Source organism: Phasianus colchicus, chromosome Z, assembly GCF_987193195.1.
Source record: "Phasianus colchicus chromosome Z, bPhaCol1.hap1.1, whole genome shotgun sequence".
In the NCBI taxonomy this organism is placed as follows: domain Eukaryota; kingdom Metazoa; phylum Chordata; class Aves; order Galliformes; family Phasianidae; genus Phasianus; species Phasianus colchicus.
In genome coordinates, this window is record NC_143476.1 from 303,574 (window position 1) to 319,303 (window position 15,730).

Here is a 15,730-nt window from a genome sequence, read left to right on the forward strand (position 1 = left end):
AGGACCCTCTGGATGGCAGTATGACCCTCTGTTAAGTACGGCCCTCCACAAGTTCAATGTGAATACACTGAGGGTGCACTCTACCCTATCACCTCAATCACCAAAGATGTTAAATAGGAGTGGACCCAGTGTTGATCTCTGGGGTACTTTACTCATTGCTGGCTTCCAACTAGACTTTGCACTACTAGTCACTGCCCTCAGGGTTCAGCCAGTTATCAGTCCCCCTCACTGTCTGCCCATCCAGCCCCACACTTCAGCAGCATAAAAAAAATCAGGGAATCACCAAGGTTGGAAAAAGACCTCAAAGATCATCCAGTCCAACTCTCCACATATCACCCGTATTTCCTGCTAAACCACATCCCTCACTGTAGCATCACAGAATCGCCAAGGTTGGAAAAGACCCCTAAGGTCTCACTGAAGCCCAGGAAGGCAATATGTATTGCTCTCCTTTCATCCATTAAATCGGTCATTTCATAGAATCCTGATTCCACAAGGATCACTGAGTCTAAACCCCATGCCATCCCATTGGGTCCCCAGGAAGCAGAGCCCAGTGCTGTTCCCTGTGAGGAGCTGCAGCTGCCATGAGGCATTCCCTCAGCCTCGTGCTCTGGGCTGAACACATCACAGGACCTCTGCAAGGTCTCTCTGCCCTCGAGAGAGTCAACAGCTCCTCCTAATTTGGTACTGCCCACAAATTCAGCGCGTACTCAACTCCTGTGTACGCGTCATCAGTGGAAACACTGAGGAGAAACTGCCTTAAAATGTTGGGGAACCCCTGGTGACTGGTTGCCAGGCTGATGTAATCTGGTTTATTATAGGTCCTACTTCATTTATCAGGTTGGTCAAGCATGATTTTCCTTTGGAGAATACACGATGATTACTCCTTATGATTACCCAGTCATATGCATACCTGGAAGACACTCCTGAGGTCAGCTGCTCCATTACGTTCTGAGGATTTGAGCTGAGGCTGCCTGTCCCACAGTTGCTCAGGTCTTCTTCTTGCCTTTCAAGAAGGTAGGGGTGACATTTGCTTTCCTCTAGTCTTTGAGTACCCTCCCAGTTGCCACAGTTAACCAAAGATGACCAAGTTAACCTCTCCATCAGCTCATCCAGCCCTCTCACCACTAGAGGGTGCATCCCATCCAGGCCCACGGGGTTAGAAACGTCCAGTTCTCTTGGGTACGTATCTCACTTTTGTGAGATGTATATTGGAAAATGCATTCAAATGTATTGGAAGAGACACTTAAAATATTTTTTTTTTTTCTTAGGGTCCAATAGCTTACAGCATTCATCAGTTATATGAAATACTCGGGATTTGTCAGTATGTTTTTACCCGAGAAAACAAGAAAGCACTGAAACCTAATTTTTTAAAGACAGATGCAGTGAATGACAGTCTGGATTTCCCAGTACCCCATTACAGCAAAATGAACTTCAAAATGCTTGTAAGGATGGGGTCGTCCTGTGACAGATGAGTCAGTTTTTGTGCTGAAACTCTGCAGCATACACATCCAACCTGCCAGTTTTATTAGTTCCTGCTGCTGTCTTTAGTATTTTAATTAAAAAATACGTCCACAAAGAAGTTTTGATACTTATCATGCATTACATCTTATATATTTTACATATGTGGCCCTTTATGTGCAGCCTAAGACTCTTTACTCAACGAGGCTCAGGCAAGCCAGAAGGTTGGACGCTCCTTTTCCACTGCATGCAGTGATTTGCAAGTGCCATGTGAGTTTGAGCATGTTAGCTTTCACACTAGAAATCCAGCTAAACCAAAGAAAGACTGTGTTTGTGTGTGTGTGTGTGTGAGCTCTACACCTGAAGTAATCTGAATGGAAGCTCCCTGCTGCAGCAGCCAGATGCTGCAGGCTACGCAGCGCCTTAAGGATTAGTGTCCTGCTATTCATTTTGGTCTTTTCAGAGTGACAAGCAGAGTAATGCTTTAGCTGCAGAGCTTTGGCAGGCATACAGTGGGTATTACTCACCACACACCTTTGTCAGGACGTCAGATTAAAGCACACCCAACCCGTGGATAAATCCAGATTTCTTTGCAGCATGTAACTCATTCCACTAGTTCGCATTTTGTCCCAAGATAATAAAAGTGTCGGTACTCCTTTCCTGCTAATTAGTGAAGCTATGTTTACAAGGTACTGTCAGTCCACTTCCTTCGTATTATCTATTTTATTATCTGGTGAACAATATGTGAACTTTCTAACTCCAGGGGTTTTCAAAAGATGGATTTCCCTGCTAGTTTTCATACATGACAAAGACTTTTTGCCGGTGCCAGTATGAAATTACGAGTGGGTGTTCCTTTTTATCACGAAAAGGTATTCATAGCAGCAGGCATGATAACAAAACACTTATTCTGAGGTTGAGTCAACACCAAAGCATCGCAAAAAGTGAGTCAAAAAAAAAAAAAAGAAAAGTTCAGGTCTGAAAATGCTGATGTTTTAGGAAGGGAAATACCACTGGGGATGGCATTTCCAAACCAGAGGAGCACTGCACATGCTGGAAGGGAGTGCTGCCCTTCAGAGGACCTCAGCAGGCTGCAGAGACAGGCTCCTGGTAGCCACCTGGAGCACAGCCCAGTGTCCTGCCCTTGGCTGGGATGAGCCTATAGCAGTGCAGGATGGGACCCCTGTACAGCTCTGCAGCCCTGGTGGATGCATGTTATCCAAGGACTCTGTGTCCTCAGTGGCTGACCAGGGACTGAGTGATCCTTGCAAGCGTATGGAGAATCTCCCACTGCTTCTTGACTCTCATCAGGTTGCTTCTAGAATGGAGTCCAGTTTGGGAACCTCCAGTTTAAGAGAGATTTTTTCAGAAAAATAGTGCCAGATCTTGCCAACAAGAGAAGTGTAAACCTGGGAAAGCATCCAGAGAGATGGTGGGATCTCCATGTTTGGAGATATTCAGTACTCAGTGGGAATGCAGGAACCTCATCTATCTTTGTTGTAAGCCCTATTGGAGCCAGGTTGGACTGGAGTGGTGCCTTCTGGTCAAAATCCTTTGATTACATTTTTCAGGACACTTGCAGAATGACTGAAATTGAGACAGATAATTAATTTTGACTGGTCTTATTCTGTTTCTACCAGCTTTGCACTCTCCTTTGGACATTCTTCGTTTCTGGGGGGAAAAAAAAAACTTACATGCATTTTAAGAGCCTCTATATGGCTGTTTTCTGTGTATAATGTTCTGGCACTGGATAGGTCATAACAGAAATCTTAGGATTTATCTCAATGAAGCATGAATGGAAACTATGTGTTAAAACACACACACACACACACAAAAGCAGCAGGAAAAGGTTAAAAGAATAGTCATTACTGACAGTCAAGAGAACAACTAATAGCAACAAGCACTAAGAACTGCATCTTCTTACACCACATCCAGAAGGTTTGTACTATTAGTTTGGGACTTACCAACAGCAGACAATATACAGAGATCCTCTACCCAGAGATCAAAAGGAGGTCAAAGAGGTAAACATAAATAAAGCACACTACATTTCTGTTAGATGTGACCTTCTCTCCTTTTCTTATTTCTCAACTTTCCCTTCCCTTCCCTTCCCTTCCCTTCCCTTCCCTTCCCTTCCCTTCCCTTCCCTTCCCTTCCCTTCCCTTCCCTTCCCTTCCCTTCCCTTCCCTTCCCTTCCCTTCCCTTCCCTTCCCTTCCCTTCCCTTCCCTTCCCTTCCCTTCCCTTCCCTTCCCTTCCCTTCCCTTCCCTTCCCTTCCCTTCCCTTCCCTTCCCTTCCCTTCCCTTCCCTTCCCTTCCCTTCCCTTCCCTTCCCTTCCCTTCCCTTCCCTTCCCCTCCCCTCCCCTTCCCCTCCCTTCCCCTCCCCTCCCCTTCCCCTCCCCTTCCCCTTCCCCTTCCCCTTCCCCTTCCCCTTCCCCTTCCCCTTCCCCTTCCCCTTCCCCTTCCCCTTCCCCTTCCCCTTCCCCTTCCCCTTCCCCTTCCCCTTCCCCTTCCCCTTCCCTTCCCCTTCCCTTCCCCTCCCCTTCCCCTTCCCCTTCCCCTTCCCCTTCCCCTTCCCCTTCCCCTTCTTCTCTCCCTCCCCCTTCCCCTTCCCCTTCCCCTCCCCCTCCCCCTCCCCTCCCCTCCCCTCCCCTCCCCTCCCCTCCCCTCCCCTCCCCTCCCCTCCCCTCCCCTCCCCTCCCCTCCCCTCCCCTCCCCCTCCCCCTCCCCCTTCCCCTTCCCCTTCCCCTTCCCCTTCTCTCCCTCCCCCTTCTCTCCCTCCCCCTTCTCTCCCTCCCCTCCCCTCCCCTCCCCTCCCCTCCCCTCCCCTCCCCTCCCCTCCCCTCCCCTCCCCTCCCCTCCCCTCCCCTCCCCTCTCCTCCCCTCCCCAAGGGTTACTCCTGCCACACCAACAGCATGATCATATCAGGTACAAATCTGCATTACCTTGCCTCTCTCTGTGGCTCCCTGATGGCCATTAATACAGCTTAGTACCCGAGGGCTGAAACGTGCAGGGTCACTAAGAGAGAAAAGCAGAGCTGATCTCAGTGAGGTAAGTCTGCTTAGCACCAGAGAGTGCAGGCTTCTTTCTGGGCATGTGGGAAAGCACACACTTGGAGCCATAGAACAAAGTGGTACCTCTGATAGCATCAGCCTTTGAAATTTTGCTGTGCCTGATACCTGTTTGTGCAGCCCTTCCTGCTCACCACGATGCACTCACTGATGGACACAGGTGGTTTTAACCAAACACGCCAATTTCAGCTTTCACCTCGTCTTGTTGTGCACATTGAACTCACTGTTATGGTCTCTCTCAGAGGGTTGCAGCTGAAGTCTGAGGGCCTGGAATACCTGCTTCCATGGACACTGCCCATTGCAGACAGCCTGCTTGCTGGCCTTGGGTCGAAAGCAGGATTTTGCAGCTGCCAGCTCTGCTCTAGGTAAAAACAGAAGTATGAAGCAAGGAGTAAAAACGAGGTTGCAGTAAGAATAAGGAGATATGCCAACGTTTCTGGTGTCAGCACGCTGCTGTGGGATAAGTGGATGTGACAGGGTTGAGCTGGAGTTTGCAAGAAGCTCGCAGAAATGCATGTCAGAAATCCACAGTTAGCTAGAGCAGAACACAAGGAATTCTCCAGCATTTGTTCCTCAGCTGTACTTGTTTAGGCAAACCAGACAAAAAGTACCTGATTTAGTCTGAAGAGAGAAGCCAGAGTCCAAGGTAAACATGTATGGGCAGCACTTTTGAGTAGCTTGACTTTCAAGTTTCCTGAGAGCAGTCATGCCCACGGAGTCGGTAATGAGAAGGAATTTGTTTGCAGAAGGATTTCTGAGGCTCAGTGCTTCTTTTCCAGGTGGAGGCATTCAGACAACTGATGAATGAAGCATTTTCTGTCTGGGACAGTAAATATTTAACTGGAAAGTTTAGAAAGATCTGTGTTTCTGAGTTTTCAAGGCCTCTTCAGGAATGGAAAAAAAAAAAAAGAAAAAGAAAAACCTTAAAAAAAAACGACCTTTTCTGCAGGCATGAAACAAAAAGGGCAGAAAGGGAGACACAGGGAACTCAGAAAAGCTGTGCTCCTCTGCAGCGTGCTGTGGTCCAGCATCATCATCTTCTCAGCATGTGCAGTAAACCCGTTGTCTCAGCATCTGCAACACACTGCACAGCATTTCTGCTTCCCTGCTCATATCATTCTGCCACCCACAAAATCCCATTGGTCACATGAGATCCCATCACTGAACGTTCAGTGTTTTCATTCCCGAGAAAACCAAACAACACAAAAAAGTGATCAGCTTAGAAATCCCAAATTGATGAGAAAGGGTACTTTCCACGTGAAAATGCCTTTCTCAGGTTTTCCCAGTGTTGTGCCAAGCAGGTTTTGCATATAGGGATGGTACCACCAAATCTGACATGCAAATTTTGCAGTGGCCAGGTTGCCAAGCCATCAGGACCCGCTGGGATGGTGCATGTAGATTCTCAGCATGATGGGCTTTGGGGCTTGGTCCAGGTGATACAGGTTTCCAGTGATTTCAGAGGGAACTGGAGTTGCTCTCAAGAGGATGAATGTTGAAACCAGCACCATTCTCCCGTTCACTAACAAGGATTAATTTTCTGCTTTTTTTTTCCTGGAAAAGCAGCTCCAGACAAAGCCTTCAACAGTTGTTCTTTGACTGACCTTACTGCCTAAGAAGAGCTGTGTCTCTCATTGCCTTCTAGGATGACTGAGTGCTGTGTGCACCTGAGGCCAATTTGGTAGCCAAGCACAGAGGAGAGCCCCCAGAGATCTGCACGCTCCGCTGCTGCAACAAACTCAAGAGCCTTCTCCTTTCTGCCGTGATGCACACTCCGTTGCCAGCGAAATGCCAGCTTAGCTGTGCTCTCACAAGGAGTTTGGAATCCACGCTTAAACCACTCGAGGACTCACCCAAGTGAGGATTGGGAAGAGAAGCACCTGGGGACAAAGCGTTCTCGGGGATACGCTGCAGTCTGCTGCCCTGAGAGCAGTGCACTTCTTCCAAGATAAGCATTGGCAAGAGGAGTGCTGGAGGGGCAGAAGTGAAAAAGCAGAGATGAGATCTATCGAGGAGATGAGATAGGCTTGTTCTTGGTGTGAGCATTCCTCCGGAGCAGTTCTCTGTCAATCTTGATTGGATGGGTGCTGGCTGACTATCCAGGTTGCTGCTGTAGGATGATTCACTTTCTTGCTGATGGTCCTTTTGGATTACCAAATGTTGAGTAGGCCTTGATGGAAGTTCTTACTGAAGGAAGATACTTAGGAGAAAACTATATAAAGGAGAAAACTAAGGAAAAAAAAAAAAAGAAGGCTTTAATACAATTGAGGGTATGCACAGCCTGGTAAACTTCAAGAGGTGCAAGTGAAAGGTGTTGGGATTTTTTAGGCTGGAGAAAAGAAGGTCAAGTGGGTACCAGGCTGCTGCCTAATGGAGCTACAGAGAAGACAGGCAGATTCATCTCGCAGGTCCACAGGAGAAGGGAATGAGGCAAAGGGCACGGGTTACAGCAGGGGAAATTCTGGTTGGACATAGGGAAAAGATTCCTTCTCCCAAGAGTGGTGCTGCTCTGCCACAGCCACTAGAGAAGTAGTGGGATCTCTGTACTTGGAGATACTCCAGGTGGACAAGGCAAGGCGCTGGACAACGTGACATGGCTTCAGTGAGCCTTGCTTTGAGCAGAATGTTGAGCTGAAGGCCGTGAGACGCAAACCCTTCAGTGATTCCTTAAGAAGTTCCACAGTGATCCAATATAGAGAGGGAATGCACCCAAATCTAAGGCCAGCACATGAGAACACCAGCTCCCATGCATGCAAACAAGTTACTGCAGCTGCTCGTCCTTTGTGCCCCATCATTGTTAAGACTCATGACTTGCTGCATAAGAGTAGTGCAGACAGACAGACCTCAGCTCTCAGAAAGCAGCTTATGATTCATAAAAGGTGAACAGCTCGTCAGCTGTGCCCAACAGCCATGTGCAAGAAGTTTGTCATTCATGCTAGAGGTGTTTGGTTTCTGTCATGCCACTGGTCTTTAGAAAAGCAGCCATGTCACTGCCAAGGTAGAAATTGTTGTCGGAGCTAAATGGATGAATGGAAACCTTGTGATAGGTGTGAGTTTATGCTCCTCCTGGAGTAGCCACGTCCAAGCATGGCAAATATGGTGTAGGTAGGCTCTGGGGGGTGTTATGGTGGATGCTCAACAGTAGACTACAGGGTAAATGGGGCTGTCACTGGCAGTGACACTTAGCCTTGAAACTGGTCTTTCAACCAATAATATTTTTTAACAAATCCTGCATCACATTTTTCAACTATTTTCCAAACTTTCCTTCAGAAGCTTACATCCTTTCGCAGTGTTTGCCAATAGTGAGAACCCTCTTCACCCCCAGCCTTCCCCAGACCTACCTGAACATCTGTCCCTCCCTTTTTCAAAGAATCATAGGATCACAGAATGGCCCAGGTTGGAAGAGAAAAAAGGTCAGTAGAGGCACCATACAACAAAAAACGAATCTTCTCCCAAGGTTTTTTAATGCCAAGTTCTCCTTCCTTTTTCCTTGGAGCAGGATGCTCACAGTACAGGGCTGCTGTGTACCAGGTTGTGCTCTGGCTGCTTATCACAAATTTGCTAATTACACAGACTTCGACAAAGAGAATAATTTCCTTCTGTTATTTTTCTGATTCAGGATTTTTGCACCCAAGGCAAAGATTAGAGTGGCAATACACCTCCAAGTACTCAATGCATCCACCTGGCTTGTGCTTTTACATGTCATCACAAGCACAAGCTGCCTTTTACCTCTCAGTATTTCCCACCCCATAACAGATATGCCCCAAATAAGACAGTGACAAGCTAAATACACTGCATGTATTCAAGGCCTGCCCACCAGCAGGCCTTGAAGCTCATCGTATGAGCTTTCAGGCTTCTCTCCTTTCAAAGCCCACAGAGCTTTGCCAGCACTCCTTATGTAAATGGAAAATTTATGCTCACACACACCCATGCATGTGCAGTCATCCCTTCTGCTTGCTCTCTAAAAGGCTGTCAGACATTTCGGTTTTTCCAGCTGAGGTCTCTCTTCCCAGTCACAAACTGCTGGACAAATGCTGAGGATTTCAGCTATCTGCCTGTTACGGGTTTACCAGCAGTGTTTGGCCCTGTGCTGTTTCCAAAAGCGTAAGCTCATGGATTCCAGGAACTGCCTCCCACACTGTGTCCCATTGCTGTTCACTCATATAATGCCCTCAGGGTGGGAGCACTGCCACTGCATTCTGCACCATGACCAGAACCCCCCTTTTTAAACCGACCCATGTCTCGACATGAAGGAAACTGGAAGTTGTTTCCATCCCATCCCCCTGCCACATCACCCGGTATCTCTGCCAGAGTGAAGTAACTCTATTAAGAAAATGTGCTTCGCGTTTCTTATGATGCACTGTGCGACGTTCTACTGCTGTGGACTGCAGCCAAGTGAGGCTGTCCCTGCAGCACGCTCTGCAAGGGAGCATGCATTCTCTATGTCTTATGGCACCTGGGCACGGCTTGCTTTCCCTTCCCCATCCTTTGAAAAGAAACTGCAGAAGCTGCAGATTTCATACTGCAGCAAAGGTGGCCGGCAGATCAGATGTGACAACCTAGCATAAAGACCTCAGTGAAGCAACAGCCACCCCAAGAATGCTGAAACACCTCAACCATATAAAGGATTTTCTGTTGGAGGAAGCAGCTTGAAGCTTTCTCCCCTTTCCGCCTGGCTTGCATTTGAAATCTGCAGAGGCCACGCAGGAAGCTGGGGAAATGTGACTCACACTCACTTACACCCGTGAGTGATCCTGCATTCTCACCAGTCCTGCCCAAACTGCAGCTAAAGGCGCTGAGCAAACAGGAGGAACGGCAATTACAGCCGTCAAATGGCTTTGCCAGCATCTTCAACTTAATCTCATTTAAGTGACTAATTAGTATCCCTGGAAGATCTGTGATGTGCTTGTCACATGGATTACAAGGCAAGCTACTGATAAAAAAAAAAAACTCAGCATAAAGTCCTGTTTCTGATGATTCCTGACACAGATCCAGCAGGCATCTGCTCTCGGTCCAGCACTCCAGAGCAAACCAGCCCAAGGTCTATAGGAGACACTGCTGCTGGTGAAGCAGAGGCATTGGCAGAGTGGCAGAGTGTGTGTCATACCTCTCACACATCCAGAAAGCACAAGTGTCAGCAATATTTGGGTACGGGGGCTCGTGCATGGGCGGGGGGGGGGGGAGCCTGGTGGGTTGTGCTGGCAGCTGCCCGAGCTGGGAGAGTCAATCAGAGAACTGCAGAATCATGAAGGTTGGAAAAGACTATTAAGATCCCCAAGCCCAACCTAGCCCAGCCCCACCATGCCCACTGACCACGTCCCTCAGTGACAGATCACACGGTTCTTGAACATCCCCAGCAACAGTGACTCTCCCAACCTCCCTGTGCATCCCGTTCCAGCACCTCCTTCAGAGAAGAAAATTCTTCCTCATATCCAACCTGAACCTCCCCTGGCACAAATTGAGGCCATTCCCTCTCATCCTATCACTAGCTACGTGGGAGCAGAGGCCAACCCCCACCTCACCACAACCTCCCTTCAGGAACCTGTAGAGAGCAATAAGATCTCCCCTGAGCTTCCTTTTCTCCAGACTGAACAATCCTGGCTCCCTCAGCACTCCTCTGACCAGGACCCTCAGACCAAAGGGGTGCTCTGGTGACAATTTCAGTTGTCCTACAGTGTTATCACTGCAGGTAACACACCTGATACACACCTGCGTGTGGCCAGGTGAATGGCTGCTGGTTGCAAAATGCTACAGCTTTTAGCAGGACCATCTGCTTCAGCTTCAGGAGTAGGTTTTTCCAAAAAGAAGCACTCTGAATTGTAATTAAACTGCTGATGAACCAGTAACTGAGTCGTCTGTGCCCCGATTCCACTGGCAGGCTTCTGTCTCAGAAATGCAAGAAGTTGCTAGGTGGGCACTGTCATCAGATATGGAGGTGCAGAGCTTTGCAAGTCATCAGGAATTCCTCTGTTGGTGCTCAAGGGCTGCAACAAATCGCCTCAGCCAAATCTGAGTGGAATTTACCAGGGGAAAAAAAAAAAAAAAAAAAAAGGAAAAAGCAAGGGTCTCACCAGCACTAGCATGGCTGCCCTCCCCAGTTTGCCAGGCTGCTGGTATCTGTGAGCACACACTGCTGGGTCCTTCCAGTGCTCCTGCTGGGGACAATCAGTTTTCAGTGGGTGCTGCTGGACTTACCTGCCTATCAAATGAGATAAGCGGGATGGGAGTGACAGCAAGTAGGTTTTGAATGGGAACGTGGGGAAGAGGAAAGCTCTGTTTCACTGCTAAGTCCGGTTCATTTGATGTATTCAGCTCTTACCCATGGCGTGTTGAAAATGATTTGTGAGTGATTATTGGTACATCACCTCAGAGGCTCAACTGAGCAGAAACACCTCAATCTGGAGCACCAGCACAGAGAGAAAGGTGGAAACAAGCACAGGGCACAAGGAGCTGGGGAAAGGGAAAGCAGCAGGACAGCACTGCTCACCTGTGAGGTCTGAGTTGCTGTCTGCAGGTTTTTACATGTATTCCCAAAAGGAAAGCTCTGAAAAGGAATCAGGAGAATGATAAGCGTGTGAACAAAGCACTGAAGAAAAGGAGAGTAGTGTGGAGCCAGTGGAACAGAAAGAGATGTGAGAAATGTCTCCTATGGTGAAGCATCTCTACTAACAGGTAATACCTACAGCAGCTTAAAGCAGTCAGACATTTTAGAGCCTGCAGAAGAAAATCTGCAGCAGGGAACATGTCTGCAGGAAGTTCCTGCAGGGTTGGCTGCGTTGCTTTTAAGGGTTAGGGCTTTACTTTTATACTTGGTGAAAATCATGTTGTTGACTGAAGCCAAAATTCACAGATGGGAAAGGAAAAATGACAGCAGCCTGTTCACGAGGAAGGATTATTCTGTCACACAGGATACAATAGAGCCTTCCTCTTTTACCACTTTAACAAGTTTTATTTCATGCTGGAATTCCTGCCCCAGAAAGGCACTGTCATGGGAAACAGATTCTGCCTGCAGACCAAACGTGGCTCAGGATATCGCCTCTACCTCTGCGTGCCACTCAGCATTAATGCAGCTCTAAGCAAAATCACACATCTATCGAGATTTCTTTCTTCATCTCCCCCTTTCTTTTTGGTAAGCGTGTCACGAGGATACAATTGTCTGAAAGCTCAGTGGTGGAGAGAATGAAGCCTTCAGACGTGCCTCAGTGATTCAGATATTATTTAGATAGCCCCAAGTCTTGGAAAAGAGTTCACTGGAGGTCTTCCATTGTGTTGAGCTCATTCACAGCTCTGTCTTGATATACTGCTGCAAAGGCACTGGAATGCCTCTAGCAGCCAACCCTTCTGCAGGTGTCCCACCTAGAATTATCCTGACCCTTAGTTAAACCAATGGATCACAAGCCTTTGAGCATATTTGTGCAGTGTGTGTTAGCAGCTGCCCATTTGATCAGCAGGAAATTGCTCCTTCATGAAATGACTGAAGCTTCTGAAGGACCGAGATAAAGGTTCTTCTGATGAATCACCACAGGGCTGCATTTGAGGAATATCCATCCTTGTTACCCAGAAGTTACTCGTCAGCCTGCTGCTAGTGGAGCACGAGCGGAGTGTGGACGTGAGCAGTTGATGAGTATATACAATCCCTGGTCAGAATCCAGTCCAGCCCCATAGAATAGGCCTTTATTTTATTTATTTTTTTTTGCCTCCAGCTGCTAGGTCACCTTGTGCTTCAGCTGCCTGCTAGACTTTGTCTTTCTTGGTGTGGACATCCAAATCCTCTCAAACCACCAGAGCCCCTCTCTTGGTGGCACCTTTGCTCCGCTTCCCAAATGCAGAATGCTCTTTTGAAGCCCATCATATTTCTTTCCCAGGGGCAATGCTCTCTCCCCAGGCTACACATTGCCACAGGAGCAAGAGGGCATGGAGAGGAGACGTCTGAGCCCCTTATGCTGTGGCTCAGTCATTTAAAGAACCACTGGGCCAGAAAGGGGGCCCAGGGGCAGCATCACTTCTGCTCCTGCTCAGAGAAGTGTTTGCACATTTTACATGTCAGCAGTTTCACAGTGCAGCACTCCAGAAGTCCTTGGAGCAGGACAGGCACAATGAACCCTTCCTGGCAGGAGCAGTTGCCTGCTCACCCTCTTGGAGCCCTGTGCTATTTCAGCTGGAGCAGAGGATCCCCCAGCCCTGGTGCAGTGCACAGCACAGCTCACGGTGGGACAGCACAGCTCTTGCTCTTCTGCAGTGCACACCTGCTGCAGTGCATACCTGCACCATTCAGGAAGATGATGCCGACCCATCCTGGACAGGCACTGTTGTATTGCTGCAGCCTTTTAAGAGACGTGGCATTTGCCACCAGTGCCAGTGTAGCCTGAGTGCCCAGAGCTGCTGTCCCAGCCCTGTTCAATGCGTGGAGGTACGTGCGATGCTGGGCTCATCAGTGAGCATAGAGGAGCATGTTCCCCAGTGCTTCTGCCAACGGAGTGATCTCCTCTCTGCTGTGGAAAGAGGACATGTGGACCTCACGGTGCTACCCTGAGTACTGGGAGAAGGGGTAAATTGCTGTCCTTCTCCACAAGAACTGCCCTGCATGGCTTGCCCATGAGCTTTAGGTGCCTCCATCACTAGGCCAAAAAAAGGGGGTTGGGCAGCAGACTTTGATTCCACGTCCTTTTGCGCAGAAAATCTTCTATTCTGACTCAGAATAGAAGCAGAAAGAAACACGTGTCTTACTGTGCGCTGCCTCTCTCTCCAAGTGACCCCACCACATAACAGTGAGCCTGAGAGCCCTCCAGGCTTTAAGACAACACCCCTCTCTCCCCAAAACAATTAAAAAAAAAAAAATAAATAAATCAAAGAAGAGGTAGATGATGAGAACCATAATGTGGAGAAGGACCTCAGGCACCATTTAGGAAAAGCGCAGTCTCTTGCTCTGGCACAGTGTCACCCATGCTCCATGCCTAGAAGGCTGGGAAAGGTTCTGGAGAGAAAAGACCGCTGTGCAGAAATGTTTTAAGGGCCTGAGTGGTAATGAGTCAGTGCTGAGGTTTGGATTCAGATGTTTCCTACCTAGCACCTGCCAACTGTGCCAGAACTTGAGAGGGAAGGACATGGAATACCTTTATCTCTGGTTCACAGACAGGAAATAGGGAATGCATGCTTGAGACAAAACCAGGAGAGAGATGAAAGCATACGGGTGTCAGGCTCCCTGAGACACAAAATGTAGGAGCTGGAAATCCACCATGCCCATCCTGTAGCCATTGCTGTTCCACTGATGACCCTGCAAAGGAAGGCAAAGGTCACAGAACCACAGGCACAGAACCATTTTCTAGTAGTGAAGGAACGAGGGCAGAACAAAAGAGCAATGCCCTGTCCTTGGCAGATCTGCAGTTCACACCCCCCATCAGCCCCATGCCCCAGTCATTACGGGCTGTGCTCTCCACATCGGTACCAAGCAGCCCTTGTTTCTCTCTAGTGGGGTTTAGCAGGCTTGGGGACCACACAGGCTACAGGTGGCAATTCAGTTCCAGCCACCGTGATCACCCAAGGCCACCTGTGATGGTAGAGTGCTCCAAATTTGGGCAGCTAGCGTTATCCTGTTATATGGGGAAGGGAGAAGGACCATGCTGCTCTCCTTACCAATTCCTGATGGAAATGGTGATCTCAGGGTGTACACTATGGCTTTTCTTCAGCAACATCACACCTTCCTTTCTTCCTTTGTTCTGAACCTCTCTGAAGCCTCATCTGCCCCTCATCAGCAGTGAACAAGTAGTTGAACACAGTCTCTGCTGAATTACAAGACAGATGGGAAGCTTTTCATCTCACGGGGTCCCAGACTGTTATCTGGGGCTCTGCTTTGCCCACAGAGAGGAGTCAGATTGCTGGCACCCATCTGATTTGGCCCCAACAAGCAAGACAAGAGAACCCTGAGCCTCTGGCTCCAATACATCTAGTGTCAGAGCAAGTCCTACACCTCTGCTTGAGCTGGAGGGACGAGCTGTGTGCCAAGCAGCCACACGCAAACCTGCATGCTCCCAAAAACGTGCCCAGTGAGCTGCTCACACAGGGAGAGGACCCTATGTGCATGGCAGTAGGGCCTGGCAGCCTGAACAGGAGCAAACCCTGCAGCAGCAGCTGCTGTCCCAAGAAGATGGTGTGCGATAACCTCGTGTGCTGCTGCAGAAGTTGGGCAATAATCAGCAGGAATTTGATCAGGGGCTCGATCCTGGTTACCAAATATGTATTGCATCGGGCTGGCATGTGGCTGCAAACCCTTTACGCTCTGTTTGCACTCGTTCTGGCGCTGACTCCATGATGAGCTCACTGGAAAGCTGCTTTGTGCACAGCAGCCCTGTGAGACAGGCTTCTCTCCACACCCAGTGCTGGCCCCAGTGTGGGAGGGGAGGCCCAGGAGGCCACAGCCTGCTGATATGCCAGCAGGGATGGGTGGCAGGGCTGGCTGGGTGGGGGGCTTTGGGCTGGGGACCAGCTGTGGCCCATCCCTTGAGAAAATGCTATGGGGAGGGCTTTGGTGTGCAGAGCAGCGTGCAAGGTTAGGCTGAGCCCTGTGGAGCAAGAAGTTTTGGACTTTTGGACTTCCTAACTCGGATCAGTCGGACCTTCGGAGGCGATGTGAGCTGATGATGTTTTTCTGATCAGAGCAACGACTCTCTTTCTCCAGGGGCTGTGTATGAAAGGGAGGAGAACAGCACACACATCTTGGCTGCATGCTTATACGAACAAGGTTGACTCCCGTGCTAGACCAGCTGTATTGAGCAGCTCAACCAGCGTGTAAGGGAGGCCTCAATCTCCAAAGTGTTGAAATGAAAACCCATTTTCCAGCTTGCTTTGTAGCAGCATTAGGCCTAAAAGCTACAGACAGTGGCAGAAAAGTAGCAGGAGATGAATGCAAGTGGGCTGGCAGTGCCTTCATCCGGTGCTGGAGCAGCCAGGAAGCATTCCAGACCTTGAAAGAGAGGTGGTGACCATCCCTTCAGTCATCTCTTCCAGGGTCTGAGTCGAGAATCACAGAATTTTCTGGGTTGGAAGGAACCTTAAACATCATTTGATCCAACTCTCCTGCCGTGGGCTGGTTGCCCCCCACCAGATGAGGCCCAGGGCTGCATCCAGCTGGTGCCACTGTCTCAGCATCCTGATCTTGAAGAATTCCAACACAGCGCCGAGGACTACGACCCATCCAGTTTTTCAGGCTGCAA

The 15,730-nt window shown here is 49.0% G+C and overlaps 1 long non-coding RNA gene across 2 annotated transcripts; it reads right to left on the reverse strand.

Moving 5' to 3' along the window:
• Nucleotides 1-1,789: 1,789 nt before the first annotated feature.
• On the reverse strand, nucleotides 1,790-5,000 carry LOC149912146 (uncharacterized). 2 transcript variants are annotated; one of them, XR_016461755.1, is made up of 3 exons: nucleotides 4,590-5,000; nucleotides 4,398-4,470; nucleotides 1,790-3,446 (listed from the first exon to the last, which is right to left on the reverse strand). It is a non-coding gene; the product is annotated as an uncharacterized LOC149912146 (long non-coding RNA). The 2 variants fall into 2 exon arrangements; XR_016461754.1 differs by having other exon boundaries at nucleotides 1,790-3,042; nucleotides 3,420-3,446; nucleotides 4,398-5,000.
• Nucleotides 5,001-15,730: the final 10,730 nt, after the last annotated feature.